We start from the raw sequence: 14,580 nt of genomic DNA on the forward strand, positions 1-14,580 counted from the left end.
TCTAAAAATGTAGAATATTGTAAGATAAAATCATGAGCTGACTTAAGAGACTTTCTCAGCCATCCAGTGTGAGGACGGTGTCATCTGCATACTGTGAAATAGATATTCTGTGGATTTTGTTATTTTAATTCCTTCGATATTTTTTTTTGTACTTTCCAATTAAATGGGCTATTATATCTGCACATAAAAGAAAATGTATGGAGATAGAGGGTCACCTTGTCTACATCCTTTCTTGATTTCAAACCATGGTGAATAATGTCCATTAACAGTGACACAAGTTTTGATTTTGCTACAGAAGAGATGGCCTGAACTTCGTACAGTAAGACCTTCATCCCTATGTGAGGAATGTGCAAAGCATGCCTTCATATAATCCATCCTGCACTCTTTCCAAGAATAGGAAACCCATGCAGGTATATATCATAGACGCGATTGGTATTCACAATGAGTTAAAGCGACATAATTTTTAATCTGGAAAGGGATTTCAAATGCAACATATTATGGGTTAAAGATAAAGACAGTTGTCTTCCATGGGAGCAGGAAATGTAATTTGAGACCATATACATCCTTCTTCCAAAATATATAAAGCTTTCTTTTGATACAATGTTATGACTGGTTAAGTCCTTTCAGGTTAAATAGATCAAGGATTACCAGTCATTTCAAACACCTCTGCAAACAGCTGTGTCACGTTATGACCTATGCAGATTGTCATGTAAAACAGACTACACATGTAGTCACGATGAAAACTTCATTGTACAGTTTTCATGTCTGTAGTATATACACTGAAATCATTAAAACAGATGATCTTATTTCTACATTTGCCAGGCCTGAGTATATCCACTGAAATCAGCAAGTGGGATAATATTATTTGCATCAAATAAAATGGCACCAGCAATTCTGTTTGCAGCATATGATGACAAAATATAGGATAAGCAGCCTATTATCATAGAGGCAGTGCTTACTACCTAAAAGCAAGTTGGGAAGCCGAAAAAAAGTATTATCTTAGCAAGGTTAGTGTGGATACGTGACTAAGAGATTGGTTTTATAAAGCTGAGCGATGAACAATAGTCCATGGCATATGTAACAAAACAGAAGATGCAACAGTTGAATAAATATATTTTATTCCACCCTACCACGAACAAATGACAAGGAGGTTTCGAGAATAATCCCAGACTCTAGGTACCAAATCGTCAGTTATAGCACATTTGAAGAAGTGAAATGCTCATTATATAATACAGAGAATGGTTTCCAGTTCCTTAGAAAGAAAGACAAATTAGTGTGAGTGTAGGTGTGTGTCTGTCTGTAGGTGTGTTTGTGTGCATGATTCGGATTTTTACGTAGCTTTAACAGTTTTCAGGTCATATTGCTACGATGTCTGCAGTGTGGCAGTTTATAGTGAAGTCTAGCACTAGGGCATCATGCCGCAGACATGTAGCATTAAGTCCCACCCAGTCACATTTTATAAGTCTTTGGAATACTCGGCCGGGGTTCGAAACCGCGATTTCCTTCATCCGAGGCGGACGCTATAACCACTTAAGCTATTGAAGCAGTCATCAAGATAAATTAGAAAAAGATAAGTTACATTCATATACATTCTCTAATGAAAGATATGGATCGACAACGGTTATAATCAAATTAATCGAAGTGTGTTCGTTCTTTATCCCGCAATTATCTTAAATATTTGCGCACATACACACAAACATGGATAGGCACTATTGTGCCCTATCTTACCCTAGCATATACACACACGTATTGGTAGGCAGTACAGTCCGCTATCTTATCCTAACATAAACAAGCAACATGGGTAGGCAGTACAGACTGCTATCTTATCCCAACATAAACACACAACATGGGTAGGCAGTACAGACTGCTATCTTATCCCAACATAAACACACAACATGGGTAGGCAGTACAGACTGCTATCTTATCCCAACATAAACACACAACATGGGTAGGCAGTACAGACTACTATCTTATCCCAACATAAACACATAACATGGGTAGGCAGTACAGACTGCTATCTTATCCCAACATAAACACACAACATGGGTAGGCAGTACAGACTGCTATCTTATCCCAACATAAACACACAACATGGGTAGGCAGTACAGTCCGCTATCTTATCCCAACATAAACACACAGCATGGGTAGGCAGTACAGACTGCTATCTTATCCCAACATAAACCCACAACATAGGTAGGCAGTACAGACTGCTATCTTATCCCAACATAAACACACAACATGGGTAGGCAGTACAGTCTCCTATTTTTTTCCTAACATAACCACATACATGGTTATGCAGTACCGTTTGTATGTTATTATATCATATACGCACATGCATGGATAGGTATTAAAGTGCTCTATCTTATCGTAGCATATACACACATACATCGGAAGGCAGTACAGTTCCCTGTCTCATCATAGCATATACACAAAAACATGGGTAAGTACTATGTCCTGTCTTAATCTAGCACACAGGCACATTGGTAGGTAATACAGTACGCTGTGTTATCCAACCTATGTACGCAAACATGGGTAGGTAGTAGAGTTCCCTGTCATATCCTAACATATACACACACACATGGGCAGATAGTACAGTTCCCTGTATTGTCCTAGCATATACACACATACATGGGTAGAGAGTACATCTCCCTGTCTTGTCCTAGCGTATAGACGCATACACGGGTCGAAAGTACATCTCCCCGTCTTGTCCTAGCATATACACACATACATGGGTAGAGAGTACATCTCCCTGTCTTGTCCTAGCGTATAGACGCATACACGGGTCGATAGTACATCTCCCCGTCTTGTCCTAGCATATAAACACATACATGGGTAGGTAGCACTGTTCCCTGTTTTTTCCAAGCATATACACACCCATGGGTACTTGATACAATTCCCTGACTTTTCCTAGCATATAAACACATACATGGGTATGTAGCTAGTCAACCTATCTAGTCCGCACATATACAAACATACATGGGTAGTTAGTACAGTTCCCTGTCTTTTCCTAGCATATACACACATACATGGGTAGGTAACTAGGCTCTGTGTCGTTTGCTAGTATATACACACATGCATTGGTTGTTGTTGTTGTTGTTCTAGGGTTTAACGCCGTTTTTCAGCACGAGATAGTCTATACATGGCGGCCAGTATAACTGGTGGAGGAAGAACCCTGGAAAACCCAGGGAAGAACCACCGACCCACGAGAAGCTACTGGCTGGCTTTCCCACATGCCCACGCTAGCCGAGCCTTGGACTCGAACCCACGCAGACAGAGGTGAGATGACAGTGATCCGGAACGGTGAGCGCTTTAGACCACTCGGCCACTCGGGGCCCCACATGCATTAGTAGATAGTACAGTTCCCTGTCTTGTTCCAGCATGCACACACATACATGGGTAGATAGTGCAGCACCCTGTCTTGTCCTATCATATACACACATTCATGGGTAGGTAGAAAAGTTCCCTGTCTTGTCCTAGCATATACACACATACATGGGTAGATAGATAGGCTTCATGTCTTTTCATAGCATGTACACACATACATGGGTAGATAGTACAGCTCCCTCTCTTGTCCTAGCATATACACATATACATATGTAGGTAGTACACTTATCTGTCTTGTCCAAGCATACACACACATACATGGGTAGATAGTACAGTTTCCTGTCTCGTCCTAGCATATACACATATATATGGGTAGATAGTACAGCTTCCTGTCTTGTCCTAGGATACAAACGCATACACGGGTAGATAGTACAGATCCCTGTCTTGTACTAGCATATACACACATATATGGGTAGGTAGCTAGGCTCCCGATATTGTCCTAGCATATGCACACATCCATGGGTAGATAGTACAGTTAACTGTCTTGTCCTAGCATATAAACGCATACATGGGTTACACAGGGCCGGCGCTACCATATAGGCAAACTAGGCAGCCGCCTAGGGCGCTGATTTCAGGGGGCGCATTTTTAAATTTATTTTATTGTTTATAAATTTGGAAAGTGATATTTTCCGGGGGGGGGGGGGGAGCGCGCCAGAGTCTAACCTTGCCTAGGGCGCCAGATAGTCTGACCGGGTCTGGCACCGGCCCTGATCGGTAGGTAGTACAGTTCTCTGTCTTGTCCTAGCATATAAACGCATATATGGGTAGATAGTACAGCTCCCTCTCTTGTCCTAGCATATACACGTAACTATAAGTAGTTAGTACACAACGCTTAGTCTCATCCTAAATAATAAACTGAGAAAGGAGTACAAACAGTGAGACCGCTCCGGTGGCCAAGTGGTTAGAGCGTCCGCCTCGGATGCGGGAGGTCGTGGGTTCGATCCCCGGCCGGGTCATACCAGAGACTTAAAAAATGGTACTAACAGCTGCCTCGCTTGGCGCTCAGCATTAAGAGGTTAGTGTTAGGACTGGTCGGCCTGGTGTCAGGATAATGTGACTGGGTGGGACATCATGCTACATGTCTGCGGCATGATGCCCCAGTGCTAGACATCACTATAAATGCCACATTGCAGACATCGTAGCGATATGACTGAAAAATTGTTAAAACTACGTTAAAAATCAAAATCACATCACATCACATCACAAACGGTGAGATGATGTACCAGAAAGATTAGAACCGGCTTTAATCAAGTTTCAGATGTATTAGTTTTAACTTTATAAAATTCACTCAGTATATCGATAAGTATCTTTTAATGAAATTTATATTTTAAAAAATCAATATGTAATGTCCTTTGGTTGTTATTGTTATTGTGGGGTTTAACGCCATTTTTCAGCACACGATATACATGGCGGCCAGTATTAATGGTGGAGGAAGAACCCGGGAAAACCCCGGAAAGAACCACCGACCCACGAGAAGCTACTGGCAAGCTTTCTCACATACCCACATTGGCTGTTTCTGAGACTCGAACCGGCGCAGACAGGTGAGATGGCAGTGATCCGTAACGGAGAGCGCTTTAGACCACTCAGCCACTCGGGGTCCCTTAATGTCCTTTGGGATTTTCTTATCATAAAATGATAAATCAGTAATTGTTCGATATTAAATATATTGATTTGATGTATTGGATGTTATCTGATTTCATTATGTTAAGCATAAAGATGTAACACACAGCTACCGATCCGCCGTTTTCATATTGTTATTTACACGAATAAATGAGCAGACTCGGTAGGTTATTTATTTACATACGAGTTAGTAGTCGGTTACCTTGTATTACGCAAGTTGGTGAGAATGGCCGGGTACCCGACTAGGAATTTATAATGAATTCCTCTACAATGTGGCGGATGGTTCTAAATAGTCTTTCTCAGTCTGAAAAAAAAAAACGAGTTATGGATAGTCGATTTTCTAAAACGCGTTTGCAAATGTATCTTTTGTCAAATAAAGTAATCAGTTTTCAGAATTACGCTGCCACGGACACAACATAAGTAGGACTTTATTGTTGAGCAATCATTTTTATGCCGTAATGATCTCATTATATGTTGGCTAAAATAAAATATAATTGAATTTAAAGATTATTTTAAGATGTATCTCTTACAGAGGGGATGGAATTACAGTAATGGCATTAAAAGAAAGTATAACATAATGCTCAGAGATGTATGACGTGGAACACTTAAATTATACTTATAACATGGAAAAAGAAAAGAAAATAAGCTTTGTTCTGTTAATTGGCCAACAGGCGTTCATCGTCATTCTGGCCAACCAAGTGTCCATTAAAATTATTGACAGCCAAGCGTACTGCGAGCTGTACAGCAGCTGAATGATTTTTAAAGTTTAGAACTTGACATAAAAACATCACACACGCTATTTAATAATTACCCCTTTACTCTGCGTCAGTACTAAACACAAGACGAGGTGATGGCGGGCTATTTATTGTTATTTTAATATAATCTTACTGCTTCATCACGAAACCTCCTTTAGCACATTCACCTATTTATCAAACAGTGACAACTGTGCTATGATGGTATATTATATTATATTATATTATATTATATTATATTATATCATATTATATTATATTATATTATATTATATTATATTATATTATATTATATTATATTATATTATATTATATTATATTATATTATATTATATTATATTATATTATATTATATCTTGTATTGTTATATTATAATGTTTATATATAAACATTCAGTAATGTTGCATTAGGGACCAGTGTTCATAGACCTTTATTGCTATATATGGATTAGGTTTGGGACCTGTACTAATATAATTTTGTTGGTATATTAACGTTTGGATGTACTAATATTAATGTATACTTATGTTAATTTTTGAAAATTTACTGATATAATTGTATTGCTTATTAATGTTGGGACCTGTACTAATATAATTTGTAATACTAACTTTAAATTGGTAACCTGTACTAATATAAGTTTATTGCTATATTATAATTGGGACCTGTACTAGTAAAAGTTTATTGATATGTTAAATTTTGGGACCTGTGCTAATAGACGTTTATTGCTATGTTAAATTTGGGACCTACACTAATACAATTTTATTGCTATATTAAATTTGGGACCTGTACTAATAATAAAAGTCTATAGCTATATTAAATTTGAGACCTGTACTAATATAAGTTTATTGTTATGTTAAATTTGGGACCTGTATTAATAAAAGTTTATTGCTATATTACATTTGTCACCTGTACTAATAAAAGTTTATTGCTACATTAAATTTGCCACCTGTAATAATAAAAGTTTATTGCTATATTAAATTTGCCACCTGCACTAATAAACGTTTATTGCTATATTAAATTTGGGACCTGTACTAATAAAAGTCTATTGCTATATTAAATTTGAGACCTGTACTAATATAAGTTTATTGCTATGTTAAATTTTGGACCTATATTAATAAAAGATTACTGCTATATTAAATTAAGGACCTATACAATTAAACTTTTTCTGCTATATTAAATTTGCCACCTGTAGTAATAAAAGTTTATTGCTATATTAAATTTGCCACATGTACTAATAAAGTTTGTTGCTATATTATATTCGGGACATGTGCTAATAAAGTTTATTGCTATATTAAATATGGGACCTGTACTAGAAGAAGTTTATTGCTATATTACATTTGGGACTTGTACTAATAAACGTTTATTGCTATATTAAATTCGGGACCTATACTAATAACGTTTATTGCTATATTAAATTCAGGACCTGTACTAATAAAAGTGTATTGCTATATTAAATTCGGGACCTGTACTAATAAAAGTTTATTGCTATATTAAATTCGGGACCTGTACTAATAAAAGTTTATTGTTATATTAAATTTAGGACCTGTACTAATAAACGTTTATTGCTATATTAAATTCGGGACTTGTACTAATACAAGTTTATTGCTATATTAAATTTGCCACCTGTACTAAAAAAAGTGTATTGCTATATTACATTTGGGACCTGTACTAATAGAAGTTTATTGCTATATTAAATTTGGGACCTGTACTAATAGAAGTTTATTGCTATATTAAATTTAGGACCTGTACGAATAAAATTTTATTGCTATATTAAATTTGGGACCTGTACTAATAAAAGTTTATTGCTGTATTAAATTTGCTCTTGTCTTACTTATATGAGTTTATGGCAGGTAAGTGCTGCTGTAATTGATTAGCACATATCTTGATGTGTTTGCACTCAAAAGCAGGTCCCTTCATATGCTGAGTAAGGCGTGGCCGTTTCCAGAGTGTAAGACCCCAAGAATATAGAATATTTATGAGATATAAAAAATACAACAAACCGAGGGCCCGTAGTGGTTGAGGACTGGCTCATATAGCCATCCCTGCCGACACGCACCCCCCTGCCACCTCAATTGAGCCTGCTCATAAGTAATAGACACGTGCTACGTTTAATCCAGTTAACGTGGCGACAGTATAAAGACAGTTTCTAAATGTTGGTTATACAATATATTTGTTAATGCATCAGTGCTTTTTATGCCCCACCCTCATCATTTATGTTACATTTTCAATTATGTTTTTTAATATCTTTAAATACTGACTGGCACATTTTGTTAACTTTCCTATATGTCGGTGATGAACCGTTACAGGAAAGAAACACCTATCTAGTTAACTGTATACAGTTATTCTTTCCTTAATAAAGGCACAGTTTTACATATGCTACTTAAGGGGTGTAGCTGGAAAATTACATTGGCTAAACAAATGATGTTCAAGGCAGTTCATAGTTACATACTTAAGTCTAAAAGGTTTGCCTGACCATTAATGACGTCTTCATGTTAAGTTTTTATATGTCTGGTATAAACATATACCACGCGAGCTAAAGTTAAAAGTCCTTTATTTACTCTCTCCTACTCCATGAGTGCCTCCTACTCCTTGAGTGCCTTCATGTAGATAATATTTTTTCTTTTATTTCTTTATTCCTCTTTTGCGGATTTACAAGTATACAGTGACACGTAAACATTTATTAACTACTGACTGACAATATTAAAATATTTTATTTGCAATTGTTTTAGTTTGTATAGCTCATTAACATGTTTCAATGTTTACAGTATTATCATTAGTCCTACTGCTAAGGTGGATCAGTGGTTAGAGGTAGTGGGTTCGAATCCCGGTCGAATAATACCAAAGACTTAAAACAACGGTACTAACAGCTGCCTCGCTTGGCGTTCAGCATTAAGAGTTTAGTGTTAGGATTGGTCGGCCTGGTGTCAGGATGGTGTGACAGGGTGGAACCTTATGCTACATGTCTGTGACATGATGCCCCAGTGCTGGACATCACTATAAACTGCCACACTGCAGGTATCGTAGCAATATGACTGAAACAATGTTAAAGCTACTTTAAAAATTCAAATCACACTCACACACCTTCATTATTCACATCATTAGAACAATAATTATTGCCTCATAAGGATAGAGTTCGAAATAAGTTTGTGCTTGTTGCTGAGGCCTCCATGCGTCTTGCTCACTTTGATAACATTTTTAGGGAATACATTTGACTTAATTAAACCAATTGAGCAAATACAAACAACGTTCAAAACGTTGAAAACTCTTCATTTATTAGGTCAAGTACTAATTACCTACAGCTACATATAAAACAATAAAAACTCAGTCAAATACAGCACATGTGTATCAGAGAGAGAGAGAGAGAGAGAGAGAGAGAGAGACTTAAGAATTACCTGCTAAAGTCTCTGGCATTGAGTCTTTGTGAGATTCCAGTATACGCTTTACCTAGGATACATTCACTGAATAAAATATACTGTTGCTTTTGTTTGCGTGTTGTTTGTTTTTTGTTCTTTTTCTCTCCGTCACCTTCGACGTTTGTATTGTGTGATTTCACATTTTGTCCCCAGCAATCCCAAGTAATGCAATGTCCAGACATTGATGGACATTTATAATATTACTGTGACAGTCCCATTGACGTGGGGTCCTACATTAGGTGTCTCGGAGATAGCAAACTCTTTACCTTTGAAACTATATTTAAACCCTGGTGGATTGTATGGGAGTTAAAATGAGCATGGGGGAAATGGCTAGGCAGTCAGACATAAAAGGTATGTATTAGTACGTGAAAATGGTTCTGCTCCTTTTTCTTCGCACGTGTTTGATTACCATGCCATTATTTTAAAATCTTAATCCAGGATAACATTCCCGAGAATCTAATTCCTGCCTCAGGGTGTGATATGTGTTCTATTCCTAAAGCCTTGTACTGGTACATACAGGTATATACTCACAGCTGCCAATCAAAAAAACAAAAAAACAAAAAAAAAAAAAAAAAACAACAAAAAGAAAACAACAGAAAAACAACCAAGGAAAGAGAAATCATTATTATATCTTCGCATGATAAATTTTCCCCGCCTTAAGTCATCTGCTATACAAGAGAATCTAAGTGTTCCCGCCATAAGTAATCTGGTATACAAGAGAGTGTAAGTGCTTTACAAGATATTTTTATAATCACCATCACCACCGCTGTCAACAACAACAACAACAACAACAAATTGGGACTTAAATAAACGGACACACCTTGTTCATACATTCATTTAGCAGTGTGTATATGCGTGTTAAATTATTATGCTCACAATTTTATAGTTAAAAAGCAAGTTGAAGAAACTTTTTTGTCTCAAGTTATCGGTGTTAGGATTTAAAAACAGGTGTTTATAACAAGTCCTGGATATACTATGCATATACCATATTTCCAGGATAATGGCAGAGGATATACTATGTACGTACTAAATTCATAGGATGATGGCAGTGTATACACTATGTACATACTATATTCTTAGAATAACGGCAAGGGATACACGATGTACATACTATATTTTCAGCATAATGGCAAGGAATACACTGTGCTCTTACCATATTTCAAAGATGACAGGGGATGCACTATGCGACACAAAATGCCCAGGATAATGTAATGGCGGGAAATACACTATGCACACACTATATTCACAGGATAATTGACTTGGAAGTTCTTGGCAAACTTGTCTTTAAAGCAAAATGCTTTATAGATGGATTGCACTAAACCAATTTACCATGACAAATACTTAATAAACAGTTGTATATATATATATATATATATATATATATATATATATATATATATATATATATATATATATATATATATATATATATATATATATATATATGCTTCTGTGTGTGTGTGTGTGTGTGTGTTGAATGACTGTTCTCAGACGAAATTGTGCTATTTTTCCAGTTACACATCTACAAAAGAGTGTTACAGATCGATCGCATTGATTTACTTTTGAAACGAGGAATAATGCTGACGGATATGACGTTTACACAATAAACAAAGATTATTTTCAATTTGTTAAAAAGAAACAACTTAATTTGTATCTTTTAAGCTCAACAATGAATAAAATAATAATAATAATAATAATAATAATAATAATAATAAAAATAACAATTGCTGATGTTTTTGATATTACAACGCATAGGAATATCTCATAAAGTTCACAATCGAGTATAAAAAAAACTAACAGGCAAAACATGCTTTGCTTTCTAGTTTGTTTTTATGTCATCTGCTTGAACTTGTCGTCACACTATAAAATGAATTATTTTATTGGTATATCTTAAATCACATGAGATGTAAGGTTATTACATACATCTCACAACTGTACGTACGACACAGAATGTTATTTACGTGAATAGCTACGAAAAAGTGCTCTTTTATACAGGAGAAGATACGAGCATCAATTGGTGATATAAATAAAATACACGAAACTGCCAGTCTTTCCTAAAGGCACACAAACTTTCGAACGCAAGCTAGCATGCAAACTTTGTGGTATAGGCATGCAATCATTTATAGCGTGGTTCAAACGTGCGTGTATTCTAAGAATGTTGAGCAAACATTCAATTATTCAATGAATGTAGTCAATGCAAACATCACATGATAAGTCGGTCCATACCTGTTTTATGTGTGTTGTTCCTGCAATTATGAGATTCAGGTTTACACACACACACACACACACACACACACACACACACACACAGACACGCGCGCGCGCAGATTGCTATACTTATGAACCATCTGAACTTGGACTGGATTATGGAAACGTATTTAAATAATCACTGAAATAGCATATACACGCTTTACAAGGTTAAAATGTACTCTATTGCTGCTTTCTCTATTACAACGCGCATTTTGGCTATACGACTTGTGACATCCATGTTCATATTCGCACACTGTGAGTAAGTAGTTAACAATACTTTGCGATTGCTAATGTTGAGCGTAACGTGGCTATGGCACAAGGCATGTTATTAGCACAAGCCATATCAGTTATAGAAAGAGGCAAGAAACAAAATACAACTCGCTATGCGGTATTTAAGTCATGCTCATGAACGGTGAAGAGATATCTAAAAATCGTTAAGTATTATTCATCATTCAAACAGACTTATAAAGTTACAAAATTATTTCATTCTTCAGATGTTTCGTGTTGCGAGGATTGCATTTATGTGAGGAACAACTGTATTTATTAATGTGACAGGATGTATATTGTAAAGCTAATTCCTCATTAAATATATCTATTTAAAAACAAAGACGACCCCCCCCCCGCCTGCTTTCTTACTTTTGTGCACTCTTAAATACACATACACTGATGTTCTCTCTCTCTCTCTCTCTCTCTCTCTCTCTCCATTTACGATTCAATCGTCTGAAGCTAGGTAGAAAAGATCGAAAACCAGCAAGCTTTTTTAAATTGAAAATAAAATTGATTTACCAAGAATAAAAAAGCGAAAATTTGAAACGAACCCACGGTATTGTGAACTAAATCAAAAATAGTCCTAAACGTTCTATCACAAGTCCAAATGTATGAAGTTCCAATTGAATTCCAGTGGTATTCCAAATAAATTCAATATTGAATGTGTTGATGTATCTGTAGTTTCTAATGTGCTAATGTGCCAGTGGCGTGTAGTGTAATGATGTGCAAATAGTCTTTTGATTTATCACAATAATATAATCCAAAAATGTCCTTGTCTAAATTCAATATAATTCCAAATTAATGTTCCAGCCCGAAAATATTATTAATCACTTTGTAATTTACAGAACAAAAAGACTGATTCTGATTCAGATGTTAAGCCAGGATTTGGTAGTTTTTGAATAAATTAAGGTTATATACCCCTCTACTTGACCAAGGCTGCAATTACTATTTTCTGAAAATGTTCTGCCTCGTAAAGGAATCTTCCATTTTAGAAGATTATAAGGTCAGAATCCAGACTGTGTTTTAACTCAAATTTAGGTAAACATGTTTACATTAATATTGATCTGAATATTTAATCCACAATCATATATAAATTGTCTGCTGTTGTTTAAAAAGCAAATGTTACTGTCAGGTACACTATGAACTTGATTTTTGACAAGGTCAAGTACATACAAACATATATACATTTCACACATCATGAAGAATAGTCAAAAAATGATACAAATTATATATACATAACGCTCCAAAACGTATGCACCTAGAAGATAATTTTTTTCTTCATATCTACATAAACCTCGGTAAACCTAAAACTTCTCCGCACAAACAACATTTTTGGGTCCCAAGGGGTTTTGGTTTTGTTTATTATTTTACGAAAGTGGCTATCAATAGAAAATGTGCAGTGCATAAAAAGAAAAATAATTAAATACTACAAGTAAAGTCTGACAGCCCCCCCCCCAAGATAGAAAGAACTTAAGAAGAAAATAAAACAAAATAAACTTGAGATAAGGAGAAGAGAAGCGAATAAGAAAGTACAAGGAACAATGTCTTACTGTCTCTGTATAATCTTGAATGAATTAGAAAAGGCTCGACATGTCTTTTGACCCGCTCCTAATTGTTAATAATTTTCAGTCCATGAGCTTAATTATTCTCTTTCGTGTATCAAATAATAGATTAAAGACATTTTCTTGTTCGATAATAATAATAATAATAATAATAATAATAATAATAATAATAATAATAATAATAATAATAATAGCGATTATTATTATTATTATTATTATTATTATTATTTGGTTATTAATTCATTAAAATACAAAGATCGCCCCAAAAAATTCTTAATTTTAAGCGGATACGGTAATGTGTGAATAGAAGACAATGTACCGAGTAGTATAATTTGGATATTCTAACAGAAAGCGTTCAGCTGTTTCTACAAGTACACCTGTGCAGTACCTATTGTTAGAACCATGACGTATGAATAAATTGTTATTTTAGCTCTTGCATCTGGTTTTCAATGGCTTGTGCTGAACTTCATCCCCCCCCCCCATCACCAACATAATAATACAAAGGAATTATATGCTAATCCCGATTCATGTAGGTTTTAAGACTTTGAATTGATGGATTACTTATTATTTGAACTGGCAACGTGTTCCACACTTGAATTGTGGAAGGCCGAAATTATTTTTGATACAGTTGCATTCTGTACAAAGCAGACCGATTAGAATTCGACGATGAGTGTTGTAGGTCTCATTGTTAACAACAAAACGTTGAATTACATATTGTAAATATTATTGAGCAAAACCATGGCGCTTTTTAATGAGTTGGTTTATACTTATACAGTCTCAAATTTAGGCTATCAAACTCGGTTTCCTCGTATAACAATGACAGAGCCAAACGCTTGAAAGTGCCGTTGCTATTATCTTAGTCCCCGAATTTACTTTTCCAATATTTCTTTTTCTTGCGAAGTAGGCTGTAAATATCCCAGACACCGTAAGTGCGCGAAATCACAGATACACCGGTTTAAGGCGTATTTTCTCCGTTGGTACGTACCATGGTATTTTTTCAGACAGTCAGACACACATACGTACACACAGATATATATCGATGGATAGATAGATAGACAGACAGACTGATAGATAGATAGATAGACGGACAATCAGATAGATAGACATACATGCATGCAGACAGATACATGCATAAATACATACATACATACATACATACATACATACATACATACATACATGCATGCATGCATGCATGCATACATACATACATACATACGTACCTACGTAGGTACGTACATACAGACAAACAGACAGAAGTCAGACATATATATATAGACAGACATATATACAGATAGATATAAAGATAGATAGAGAGATAGATAGATATACAGG

Source organism: Sinohyriopsis cumingii, unplaced genomic scaffold, assembly GCF_028554795.1.
Source record: "Sinohyriopsis cumingii isolate HCF-2022 unplaced genomic scaffold, ASM2855479v2 utg000229l, whole genome shotgun sequence".
NCBI lineage: Eukaryota > Metazoa > Mollusca > Bivalvia > Unionida > Unionidae > Sinohyriopsis > Sinohyriopsis cumingii.